This window comes from Ambystoma mexicanum, chromosome 2p (assembly GCF_040938575.1).
Source record: "Ambystoma mexicanum isolate Mex_15411 chromosome 2p, UKY_AmexF1_1, whole genome shotgun sequence".
NCBI classification, from domain to species: domain Eukaryota; kingdom Metazoa; phylum Chordata; class Amphibia; order Caudata; family Ambystomatidae; genus Ambystoma; species Ambystoma mexicanum.
Window position 1 is genome coordinate 43,304,323 of NC_090923.1, and position 12,546 is coordinate 43,316,868.

Here is a 12,546-nt window from a genome sequence, read left to right on the forward strand (position 1 = left end):
CAGGGAAATGCATGAAGAATAGGCTGCCACCCACCAGTGCGAGAACGAAAGGCCGGGTTGCCATGAGGGAAATGGGTTGCCAAAGGAAAAACAGTAGCGCCGGTTAGCTTCAAAGCGCTTTAAAATCACCATTGGACTACCCGCACAGTAGTCTGAAACCATTGGGAATGGCAATGCTGATTGCCAAAAGCAAACCCATAACTGTTGGGAATTCATTTTCTTAAATCCCAAAAATGGGTGCAGTACCAGTACTCACCACTATCCAAAAGCCGGCAGTTTAAAACCACCCTGTGTTTCTCTGAAGGCAAGCCAAAGTGCCTATTTCAAACATTGCAATATGTGCAAAATATTCACTGAACACCAGCAGACATTTGGTAGAATGGAGTTTTGTGTGCCTACAAAATCTGGGAAATGAAGAGCCCAGAACAATGCTTATAACAAAACTGGCTGAGCTATGGAGTCAGCAGTTTAAGTTGCATTGGATTTAAAGACACTAAAATCGAAAATGTTAGATTAAATGAGTGACCTATGTTTGGTGTCACATGCCTTTGTAACTGTTGAAATGTCATAGTTTTGCACTTAGAATCAGCATTCTAGCTGCATGTGTAAAATTGCAAGTTAAGTTAAAAAGCAACAAAAAACCTGCCAGTTAGCTGAAGGTCTGGCTTAAGGAACTTGATTTGCCTGGCAGCTACCCCCATCAGGAGTGAAACTTGAGTCACCACTGTGTTCCCAGGCCAACCTTCCTTTTGCTGCCCACACTAAGGATATGCCATCTATCTGATAATTGAATTACCTGTGCTCTGCAGGAGAGTGAACAAAGCCCTCTTCACTCAGGCAAAGGTTTTTATTATCGCAGTCGTAAAATGTAGCTTCCTCTTGGCAGGAGCTGGGAGGGGCACTGCCTGTGAGAGCAAGCTGGCTTGGCAGAACTGGATTAACCAGTATTTCAATCTTGTGCTGAGGGTAAACCACACCCCTTTGGAGCCAGAACATAACTTTAAAAAGATGGATCATTCATAGAGCAGACATGTGAAAATTTTATAAATGATACCATAATTCTTGTGATTTTTCTGCCCACATTTTAAGAGGTTTTTCGACCCGGTGGTATGTTCAGGGGGGTTTTAGCGGAAAAGTGGATATTACTCTAAATGTATGCATGTTAAAAGTCTGAAACTTCATCAGTTAATGTCCTTACTCCCTGCGCACATGTATGTAAAGTTGGGTCAATGTCAGAAAGTGAAAAATCAGTTAAAAAGTCAATTATGTGCCATTCCTGAATGCAAGCTCTTAGAAACAGCAGATTTGGACAGAGACATGGCTAAATTCAGCCACACCATGTATATGTAATTTCAAACAACTGTGTAACTCTGAAATATGTCTTTTATTATCAAATATAGAATGTGTGCAATCTGACAGAGGAGTGTCCTATCTGCAAGCCATAAAATGACATCCCTCTGACTCACAGTTCATTCCCCAATCAAATGATAAATGGAAGTTTGACCAATTAGAAGCTGAGAGAGAGGTAGGGTCAGTGATGCTAGAACACACCCACATTCTAAACACATAAAAGCAGACAGACAGGACAGATAGGGACCTTCAAAATCCATCTGCCGCTGGAAGCTCTGCCGGAAAAATCCATACTTTACCTCCATCAACCTCCAGAGAGCCAAACTAGAGACTTCAATCTATCCAGAACTAAGAGACCAGACCAGAGAGAAAGCAGTGCTGTACCCAGAGAGACCCAGACCAGCAGAGAGAGCTGACCCAGATCACTGTGAAGTGCAGAGACCAGAGGCGAGTTTAAAACCTGACCAGATCCATGGCGAGGCCCATTTCACTCAAGAATATAGTGTGAGTACCTAGAAACTGTGCAGAACCAATCTCCTAGTTAAAATAATATAATTCAATCTATTTAATCTAAGTAGAACTGCCTCCTAACTGTCACCTGTCATTTGTAAAGCTGTCACTTGTCATTTCCTAGTTGCCAGCTGCACTTGTCTTTTTGAGCTTTAAAATTTCAAATCTGAAAAACGACCTTTATTTAATCGCTCATATCTCCGCGACCGTTTGTGCTAGAGACTCGCAGTAACTTTCATTTTGAAGCTGAGATCCTAGGCTTTCCTAGGACCCCAAAACGATAGAGATAGTCCTTGTGGTTCCTCTGTAATAGCGCTCGGCGCATCCGCGAATTTTGCCGCGATTTGCAAATTTCTTCACGTGTAAAAAGCTGCTGCTGCTTGCCTTCCATTGCCAGAAATTCGTTTAACCTGCTAACTATCCCTGCATCATTGCTAGTGTGAGCCTGGACTAATATTAACTAGATACCACTCACCCTGAACCTCTGAAAGGGAATTAAAAGTATTTTAGCATATTTTTCAATTCATTGCCAGCACATATCAAAGCAATTTGGGCCTGTGTTTTCAAAACTCCTATCTGTTTTCTTTAAGCTTGCTGGGGTGAACTGAATTACAGTTGATTGCATTTCTGAGAACTGTGTGCTTCCTTCCATTTCCTTGCATTGCATCAAGGGGGGGAGTGAATAGCCAGAGAAAAGTGATTACATTGTTTGGTTGAAATCATATTGAGTATTTTCTGTACTGCATTCATTGAATATTGCATCCATCTGAGCTTACATAAATCATCCTCTACCCCATTATACTTTCGTTCCTATTCACCTGTGTGCTACCTTATCCATTTCATGTCAACTCCTTATTGATTATAGAGAAGCGTGTTAGTGCCAGATTCTCCGTTGTTAATCTTTATCATATCAGATTAAGTGTGCTATTCAATTATTAATTTATTATAAGGTGTGATATATACATCTCTTGTTTAAATTATCAAATAAACCTTTTAACTTGCAAAACAGAACTACTTCTTGGCTCAGTGGGGTCAAGGGGATTCCAAGAGAGGGGTGTTATATAGGGGTAGTCATCCAGAACGCATGAACTGGACATAAAGATATATCAATAAGGGTTTCCATTCAGTATCCCAGACTAGGCATTGACTTAGCTGTAGTGTTGAATTGAATCCTCTTACAGATGTAGCCTGTGGAGTCATCACTAAACCCCAACCTAAAGTCTCCTCTCATGTGGCCAGGGGAAGGCAGCCGCTACCTGAGCCTAACACTGCGGTTGGTAACATGAGGGAAGGGAGGAACACAAGGGAGGAGACGGCTGTCAAGGGGAAGTGGTGACTCCTCTAGAACAGACACAGTTTTCTTTTGACGATGAGATGACCATAATACCCAAACGCCTAATGGCATGCTGTCAATGTACAATTCCCTATCCTAGAACTACCTGAAGCAAAGACTATGAAAAGTCTGGTAAACAGGATAAAGTTGGTACTTTGGAGATTCAGGAAGAAATATGATAACCTCAGATAGTTATGATTCTGCCTTATATAGAGGTCCTAAGAACAAGGGTAAATAACTTCTTTTCACAACCTCACATAAACTTGACAACTCTCAGTTCACATATCAGTAAAGTTAATTAAATATAAAAAGACCAAAAACATTATGGACTTCAGAACCCATAATGCCTTTAGTACTGAGACGAGGAAGAGGTACTCCGAGTTGATGAAGATTAAAGAAACTATGAAACATAATGAGCAGTCTAGTTGTTGTAGTGTGAAGCACCTGAGCGGGACATTTACATTTAAGAATGAGATTCAGGTGAGAGAAGGAGACGCTGATGGAGTAGCAGAGGCGTCAGCAGGACTAAATGTGGGATACGCTGTGGAAGCAGAAGAAGCACCAACCAAAGCCAACGTGACAGAAGATGCATGGCAGTGCAGAGAGAGCGCAGCTGGAAGCAGCATTGGAGAAAGCTATGCTGTGTTGGAGATGAGCTACCAGCACGCTGTGAACCGCTCCGGTAAGGAAGCAGAACCGGAGACCTCACTGAGCTGTTAGGGCTCCACCGAAGGACTGTGCTTACTGCGACAATCATAACGGAGCTGGCAGCAGTGCAGACAGACCCAAGGAGATCCGCTACGGTACCCGTGAGTGAGAAGGTGATGCAATGGAAGATCGTTGAGCTGGCCTGAGACGCCAGGTGGCCCCGGGGCTATCCAAATGAGACATTTAACTGGAACTAATTATTTTGAATACCGAACAAGTGAAATAAGCAGCCAGGGCACAATTCCTCTTATATGGGATACCATTTGGGGGATATTTGTAACCTGCATTGCCAGAAGCTAAGATGCTGCTGTGATTAATCAGCCCTTAATCTCCCCCAAAAACTTGGCCTGGGACCCTTCTCATGTGGCCAGGGAAAGGCAGACACTTCCTGATCCTGACCCTGCAGTTGGTGTTCTGCAGGAGGAACACATGGGGGGGAAGCAGAACAGGAGGAGGGGGAAATCCTACGTTCAACTTTCCCCAAAACCCCACACTTTTAATGGCTTATTGTAAGGCAGAAGAATTCAGGAAAATTGACTTTAAAATTAGGGACATTAAGTCCCAAAATTCCCTGGTGACGAAGAGGGCTGAAAAGGTACAACGTTGCAGGATTGGCCAGTTCATTCATTTGAATGATCCACACCTGAGAGAGCAGACCATAGAGAAAGCAGGAAAGCATAGAAGCCGTGATTGAAAACAGCAGAAGCAGAATGGTACTAGCTTGCAGCCCAAGCAGAATCTAGGAGAGAGGGAAGATGCTGGGACCACTGTGCGGCAGTTCGCGGCCGCCGATCCTGAGAGGGTCGGGGACTCTTGAATCCTGAAGTGCAGAGGCTGTGCAGTGGGAAGAGAAGGCAAGGGAAGCTTTTGTTCCCAGGAGACCGTCTCAGGTGGCTGCTGTGCTCCCAAGGGCCCCAAGGCTGTCTCTGGTGGCTGGCGTGCACCAGAGCGTCTCCAGAGCGACAGAGCCTCCCATTGCAGGTATCGTGGGCAAAGGCAAACTCCAAGAAACAGTTTGCCGGGTTGCAGGGAGCCACAGAAGAAGAAGTCCTGTGAGCGGCGAAGGGACAGGAGACGCAAGGTTTACCCGGTGAGTGTACATGCTGGTAGTAGCCCCGAAGTGCTCCTTCCACGTTCGCGTGTCCCAGACAGGCATTCAGTGGAAGAGCAGCACTCGCGTATGAGTGAAAGTCATCCTGAAGATAATTGCGTATATCGAACAACTGGAAAGCAGCGACCGCAACACTCGTGAATGAATGAAAGCGGTCCCCAAAGCAATTTGGATACCGAACCGTTGAGCAGCAGTGAAAATCCTATAAAGCAAAGCCATTCGACTATAACTTAAAACGTGTAATTCTATGGAAAACCCAACCACAAGATGGGGCAATATTGTTGAAAGATAATTCCCACAAGTATTGCCCAAGCCAAACGCTAATGAAATCAAGGCAGATACAAATGAACTAATATTGCCAGCGACAGAAAAAGGAAAACGAAAGATCTGTAAGTGGTGAAATTGGTTGCCCATACTTTATACAACATTGGGTAAATGTCGGTGTAGCCTCACATTGCCAAAGCCAAGAGAGAGGCAGAGAAAGACCCTATTTATTTTTATTTATTTGTTTATTTGCACTTCGCCGAAAGCCCGCAGGCATCGGGGCGCAAAACACATACACATAAGACAAATCCATCAAAGACAGGACAGTGGCCAAGAGGACTCATCGGGGGGGGGGACCTTTTAGGACTTTCTTAAAGGTTCTGAAATTGTCATCCCTTGTGACTGCGGTGGAAAGGCAGTTCCAGAAGTGTTCCGCTTTGACAGGGAAGGATCTTCCCAGGCCATTTCCGCGCTTGCATTTAGGGCATGTGATCTGCTTTTTGACTGCTGACCGCAATACTCTAGTGGGACAGTACTGTGGTATCAGAGTTTTCAGGTAGGATGGTGCAGTTCCATGCACACATTTATGAATAATGGATCCTACTTTAAAATTGATTCGTTCTTGTATAGGTAACCAGTGTAGGTTCCACCTGTGAGATGTGATGTGCTCTCGTCGTTGTGAGTTTGTTAACAATGCGAACTGCATTGTTATGTAGTACCTGACACTTCCTTACATTGTTGGTTGAAGCACCAATCAGTAATCAGTTGCAATAATCCAACTTGGACAAGACAGTGGCTCGGGCAATAGTTGTTGCGTTGTCTCTGGTGATATACGGTTGGATATTTTTCAAAAGGTGGAGGGAGTAGTTGCAGCTTTTTTGTCATCTGATTGACATATGCATCGTAATTAAGGGAGGCCTCCAGTTGAATACCCAGAGTGTTCACCTTGTAAAGGACATAGATGCAGCGTGTGCCTATTTGGAAGCTGGTGTAATCGGTGCTTAGTTAAGCTGTGTGGCTATTGAGCCGAAAATCATCAATTCTGTCTTATCGCCGTGTATACATTACCAATTGGTCGACATCTAGTCTTCAACTAGATAATATATGGTTTATAAGGCTATGGCGTCAGTGGCATACCCTACTGTTCTTTCTATGACTAGCTGGGTGTCGTCAGCGTAGTTAGTAAAGAACACACCCAGACCGTCCATGAGGGAACAAAGGGGTCTAATATACAGGTTGAAAAGTAACGGTGACCGGCTTTCCCCCTGCGTGACACCACACCAAATAGGAGCTGCAGGTGATTGAGCCTGCCCCTATTGGATTCTAGTCTCCCGATCAGATAGGAATGAGAGGAACCAGTCCACCGCTTTGTCTGAGCAGTGTCCCAGATGGCCCAGTGTTTGTTTAAGAATTCCATGGTCCACTAGATCAAAGGCTGCAGATAAATCCAATAAGGCCAGGATACACGCTTTGACATCTTCTGTGATATGTAGCATGTGTGACTGGAGGTCTACTAAAGCCATTTCAGTACTAAAATGATGCCAAAAGCCAGACTGCTTGGGATGTAGAATGTTATTCGCTTCAACAAAGCACTGGAACTGTATGCAAGCTGCTTCATCCAAGACCTTGAGAAGTACGTTGCAGTTGGTAATTGGCCTAAGGTTGTTCGGATCTTTGGGACCGAGGTTGTTTTTTTATTTGGAAGTGGTGTGACTTCAACTGCTAATGGACATGGGTACCCTTCTTACCCTAATGGATGCATTTACGAAGCTATTGAGAAAAGGAGCGAAAATGTTCTGATGTTTTAGATGGAATAGTATTTTCTGAACACGCTGTAGGTCTCATTGACTTAAGTAATTTTTTCCATGTCGTATGTGTCAATTTCACAGAACGAGAAGGAGGGCTGGCTTGGGACTTTGTTGCCTTTATGCGGAAAGATGTTGACTAGCATTGGCCCTGGACTGTATTTTTGTCTTTGATTTTCTTTTGTGCCTAGATTGTCTCCACAAAGGCAGCCTGCACTGTCAATGAATCTTGGGCAGTGGGTAAAAAAGGAGTTTGGAGGGTATTAGGTTTCTCTGGTAATTTTATTTTGTATTTGTATTTGTATTTTATTTATTTGTAAAGCACAGCCGAGCCATGAGGCATCTGGGCGCTAATCTTACAGGTTACACAGGCATTAATATACTAGCAATTTTACAAGTTACACAGGTGTGAATATACAAGCAATACATGTAGACATAGATATGGTGCAGAAATACAGAGATTATAATACAGGCAAATATACAATTTAATACATATATACACAGGCATGGCAATTGAATAGCGAGCTAATTATTGGTGCAGTGGGCCTCATTACACGGACGGCGGTAACCATGGCGCTATTAGTGCCATGGTTGACGCCGGTATTTTACTGAGTCCGCCATGGTGAATGGTGGAATTACCGCAATATTTCAAGGTGTGTGGGGGCGGTAATTCCCCATTCACCATGGAACTTCTCCATTCCCATAGGGCTCAATGGGAAAGGGGAAGGCGGTAATTACGGTACCGCAAATTGCGGTACCGTAATAACCTCCAAGGTCCCTTTGCGGGACCCGTCCTTAACGGCTGGTAAAACCAGCCGTTAAGGTAGGGTCCCACAAAGGGACCTCGTAGTAAGGCGGTAAGGGTTTACCGGCACTGGTACCCTTTCCGGTACCGGTAAACCCTTACCGCCATCCGTGTAATGAGGCCCAGTTTGTTTTATGGTGCGGATGGGTTGAGGTCCTGCTCATAGAACCAAGTTTTAACTTTGCTACGGAAAAGTGAGAAGGAAGGTTCCTCTCTTATGGAGATAGGTAGAGCATTCAATTTCTTTGCAGTATCCTTTATTTAATCAATGAAGAGGACATAGTGTGATTTTTTAAAAACGCACTTACCCATGAATTGGTAAGAGGATGAAGTAATAATAACGTGGGCTCCACTGCCAGTGACTCTCCAGTCTCGGGTACCGTATAATGTCTTTTTACTGACATTGACTAACTGCATGGCCAACATTGCTTCTAAATGATAATGTCTTTATTTCTGTCTTTTCCTACCCTCTTCTTTCCCTTCCACCTCTGGAAATGTCCGAATTGGATTAACTCAAACCATATGGGTCGTATAATTTTTGTTTCTAAAAATTGTCTCACTTGTCACAGTGCACTTATTTGCACGACTTCGTTGACAACCTATGCATTGAATGACTATCTATATTGGTTGGCTTTGACCACCTAACTGTGTTGCTTTGTGTTTGGGTCTCCCACATGTATTCTGTTTATTTTATTTGTACCTTTTTACTTTAATGTACAATTAATTTCAGTAGAAGTGCCAGTCGCTCGAAACACGTGACGGGCTACGTTTTCTGATTAAACCATTTGCATTTCAAATTGTTGTTGTGCGCAGTGTGTTTGCCAAACAACCCTTCCTTGTAATTGAATGAGGCTGCAGTAAAGTTGTCCTTGTTCGACTCTGAAGGGGAGTTTTTCCATGCGGATTCCACTGTTTTTTTCACTTTCCTAAGAGTTTTAAGGTGGGGAGTGTACATTTAGTGTTTCAAAATGTTTTCTAGAGCTGTTGGCGTCCTGTGGAATTTCGGAGTTATAGAAATTCCTCTTGCTCTCTACCACTTTGTTTTTATGGTTTTATCGACTTGTTTCCAAGCATCTTTAGTTTCTTTGGGTTGGCATTTAAGCCAGATAGATTCTAGCTTTCACTTCTCTTTTTTCAATGCATCCAGTTCAGGACTAAACCATTTTTGGTGATCAGGATTGTCTCAGACAAGTCCGTTTTTAAGGGGTGCTACCTTATGAATCGGAGTGGTAAGCCTTTTATGAAATTTGTTAAGATGATGTTCGGGTGAATCATTGTTGGAAGTTTCCTTCATAATGATGTTAAGGAAAGATGAAGAATCCGAGGGTTGCAGGTTATTAAAATTCCTACTGGAGATGGATTTGGCTGCATTTGGCCGTTTTGTGTGTTCCTTGGGAAGTTGGATGTGTAATTCAATGGAATGATGATCAGACCAAATGCATGGTAATGTTTGATCGATCTGGGCAGTTAAGTTTCTAGTGCACACCCAATCTAAAATGTGATTGTTATTGTTAGTACGTGCATTGTTAATAACTTGGAATTGTGTATTGTTTAAAGCTCTTTCTAATTCTATGGCTTCTTTATCAGACTTGTCCCCTTTCCAGCGATTGAAGTCGCCGAGGAGAAGCTTAGCACGGTTTGCGCCTTCTAGTGAGTTCAGGATGTGTGTCATATCCTCATTAAAATTGGGCATTGTGGTAGGTGGGCTGTAGATCAGGAAAATGTTTATACAACTGTTAGGATTAGGAGTCATTTTAGCTAGCAGTATTCACAGTCCTGACGATGGGGGATGTAAACGGACCCAGCTCAGTTTTTGCTATTATTGCCACCCCACCTCCTACTCCGGATTCCCTATTTTTGCAGAGCATGGAGTATCCTACGGGTACTGCTAGATTGATGGAAGGGCCACTGGTATTTTTTATCCATGTTTCGATTAGGCACAAGATGTCTAAGTTTCTATCAACAATCATGTCATGGATATTGGTTGTGTGGCTGTTTAGGGATCCAGTATTAAGAAGAGCTATTTTCAGGGAAACTCCAGACATGTGTTCATGAGGAGAATGGCCCATATTAGTTGTATTTAACTTGGGGGTTTTCATTTTATTGTGGCACTACCTAATACTGCATTCATATCTTGCAAGTGTTTTGAGATGCCGGGAGTGGGATTGGGATTGGCTTGCTTCTCTATATTAGGTATGGTCTGTTTGTCAGGGAGCGAAAAGGGGGGGTATATCAGTCAAGTCACTAGACGCATTGGTTGTGCATGCCAGTGTAGGAGGGCATTAGTCACTGGCGACCTGTGTGTTCTTATGGCCTAAGGCAGAGTCAGTGTGGGTGGCCTCCATGGCGTCTGACCTGGTAAGTTTCAGCTCGTTAATGAGTGCGATACGATTTGCTCGCACTGTGGCCAGAGACAGTGATTCTCCCTCAATGTCTCCCATCTTGTAATCTTGGGGTGGCTTCGCAACAGATTTTGAGGAAGAAAGGAGTTTAATTTTACCTGGAGCGGTGTAAATGCAAGGGCGCCGAGAAGCTGAGTTCGTAGATGACCTTCGAAGACTGGCTTGTCACAGAAGCGCCAGCACTGAAGTGCCTGACGTTTCCTCAAATGTCACAGAGGAGGTTATGGGGAGTGTAGTTCCCACACGGAGCTTGGCTCCGTTGCTTCCTATGAGAGTGCTTTTCTATCTGAGCATGTAAAACTAGTACAATGACAAAATAGTATACACCAATCAATGCAGAAAAACGCAATCCACTCTACAAGCACACGGCACTCAGTTTGTAGATTAAAAAGGTAACAAAGGCGTGCTTCTATGGGGAAGGGCAACAGACAAAGTTAGCAGCGTGTCTGGTAGAATCCAGATACTATGAAAGAAATGCCTGAGAAAAGATGGTATTGCAGCAGGTTAAGAAGTCGGCAAAGATCGGCTTGTCACAGAAGCGCCTGATGTTTCCTCAAATATGACAGAGGGTTATGGGGAGTGTAGTTCTCACAGAGTTCGGCTCTGTTGTTTCCTATGAGAGTGCTTTTCTCTCTGCGCATGTAAAACTAGTACACTTACAAAATGCCTATTTCCGTCGTAAATTGGATTCTGTCAGCTATGCCATTCAGGTATGTATAAAACTCTAGTAGTTCATCTTTCAAACGATTCCACACTCCAAAAATGTTGCTAATACTTTCATGTACCGCTTCGAGATCATGCATGCACTTGAACATCCTATATGGAACAGATACATCAAGAACTGGCATAGATATATATTGACGACATTTTTGGAGTGTGGAATGGTTCCAAAGATGCGCTACTAGAAATGTTTACATACCTGAATGGCATAGATGGCAGAATGCAATTTACGATGGAAATAGGTATTTTGTCAGTGTACTAAAGAGTAACTAGAAGGACGAGATTCAACATGTATTATGATACGGCACAAGCATTAAGTATGGGAGAGCATGGGAATTACCAGGCTGCTATTTTCCATGTTCAACTATAAGTGGACACACACATCTCCCCACACACACACACACACACACATGAACATTCGATTCAGAGTGACCTGCGAGGTAGCACTGTGTTGAATAATTTTGAAGGATTGTTCTAATTATCCTGTTTTCTTAAATTTCCGCTATTTTCTATGACCAATCTACACTCTATGTTAACCTATTTGACCTATTTTAGTAATCTTACCCACTCAATAGTGGGACTGCACTGACGCATGTTCTAGAACAACTTTGCGTACAATGGATGATTCATTGTGACGTAGCACTGTGTCATATAACTTTGAAGGACTGTCCGAATAACCCTCCTTCTCTAAATGTCTGCCTATGTCCATATACAACTATCTTACTGGGTAACAAGTTACAATTTTTGGACTATTCTACAGCGCAGATAAATTGATCTATGTCAGTGACTTCACCCACACACGGACGCACTCTCTAGAGTTATTTTGCACAGAATCAAAGACTTTTCACTACCTTTTACTACATTTCCCATCACACCCCACATTCATATCCTGTTTCTCTCTATGCATAGTTTGCGCTAGTTGTGACTTAATATGTCTAACTCTGGCTCTACCTGCCAATTTCCATTTCGTAACGGTAAAATCGGTCCTCCGTCTCAGTGGCCGTTTTAGTTTGTGGAGTTCCTTTTTAAAACCTTTTTGTGGTGTTCCACAGGCCCTTCCCGATCCACGATGGGAGCTACTACTTAGGTGGAACGTTGCCATGACACGCCTTAGTTTACTTCTGCAGCGGTGCGCGTTCCGAAGTGAGTTTGTTCGCAGAGGACACACGTCACAGCAGATAAGGCTTAGGGACCCTCTGTGAGTTACCATCTCGCACGTTTATGGATACGTCTATTAGATGCTGACAGAGGCTTGGGCACTTTTGCAATACATATTGATAGCCTTTACCCATATGCTGAACCAACAGCTTATATATTTATACTAACAAGAGAGTTTACCATCGTTTTGGCATACACCTATGACTTTTGGTGATCGTTTTGCGGCAGAGTTAGCATAAAGGGGAACTATCTATGTGAATCTAACAATACTAGAGACATACTGGGACCAGCGCAACATTAGTCATAAAGTCGTAATGATAGTATATGTCACGGAAGATAACCACGGATAGCCCACTGATTTTTCCTTTGGTACTCAGCAG

The 12,546-nt window shown here is 43.3% G+C and overlaps 1 long non-coding RNA gene across 1 annotated transcript in view; it reads right to left on the reverse strand.

Annotated features, from left to right (window-relative positions):
- The window catches only part of LOC138566176 (uncharacterized), a 73,886-nt gene extending 63,422 nt beyond the window's left edge, over nt 1-10,464 (reverse strand). The window contains exon 1 of the long non-coding RNA XR_011301858.1: nt 10,387-10,464. This is a non-coding gene — a long non-coding RNA (uncharacterized lncRNA). The remainder of the gene's footprint in view (nt 1-10,386) is intronic.
- Between the last annotated feature and the right edge of the window lie 2,082 nt (nt 10,465-12,546).